We start from the raw sequence: 1,192 nt of genomic DNA, 5'->3' as shown, positions 1-1,192 counted from the left end.
GGGGGGTAAATGACCTTTAGCGTGTAGGTGTCACAGTCAGAGAGAGAGAGAGAGAGAGAGAGGGGGAGACGAGACGCAATTCAGAGAGACTTAAATATGACTGAAATGTTGCCAATTTGTCGTAAAGTACAGGTCAATACTGAAGTCTCAATTCCAGCTCTCTTGTCGTGCTTGTCTTTGAGGATTGCGCGAGTATGGGCCGGGGTCACTCGCTGTCTCAGCGTTCCTCTGTCAAACTTTTTTTAAATACTGATTTTAATGAGGTCTTCGTTGTTGACGTTAACATCATACCTGGTTATGGTGCAGATGACCGTGGTTCAAACCTGAACATTTTTAAAATTTCAGTTGTTTAGGAGGGATGGTTGGTGGGTGCTCTGGTGTGGTTTGCTCATTCTTTCCTATCAAACACCTATCGTCCTGATCTCTTCTACTTTTTTTATATTTGTTTCTCTCTTGTAACACATCTAATCTTCGGCACTTATACGACCTTATAGTGTTGTAAGTACCGTAAAACTCTAACTAAAATTAAACTTTAAAAAACAACAAATGATGATAATGAGGTCTTCATTGTTGACGTTACCATCATACCTGGTCATGGTGCAAGTGACCCTGGTTCAAATCCGCACATTCTTGAACTTCTGTTGTTTGGGAAGTTGATGTGGCTCTTTTGCTACTTTGCTCGGTGCTGTGGGAACGTGTGCACATACACCAAGGGAGGGGGAGAGATACACACACACACACACACACACACACACACAGAGAGAGAGAGAGAGAGAGAGAGAGAGAGAGAGAGAGAGAGTGGTTCTGTCGAAATAAATGCATATTTGAAAAGCTAGATTTGTGGATGGGTGGACACAGAAGCAGTGCCAGCTTGAGGTTCATCTCCTTCAAAACCTATTGGGTCGGATCAAGTTATATTCTTTCTGTAACACTTCCAGGCATCTCTAACCCTTAGATTTTTTTTCGCCCCCGCGTGCGTGTGTGAGTGAGTGCGTGTACAAGATTCTTTCTGGATCCGGTTGCACGGCAAACTGCCCAAATTTGCGAGGCCACGGCTTGTCGGGTTCGATTTTAGCCTTTTTTTTCCTATGCGAGATAGAATTGTTCCTATAAATGTACGTTCATGCGTCAGTCTGTGGTGTGTGAGAGTGAGTGTGTGTGTATGTGTGAGTGTGTGTGTGAGAGGGAGGGA

This window comes from Aplysia californica, unplaced genomic scaffold (assembly GCF_000002075.1).
Source record: "Aplysia californica isolate F4 #8 unplaced genomic scaffold, AplCal3.0 scaffold00244, whole genome shotgun sequence".
NCBI lineage: Eukaryota > Metazoa > Mollusca > Gastropoda > Aplysiida > Aplysiidae > Aplysia > Aplysia californica.
Note: the sequence above shows the minus strand (reverse complement) of the source record.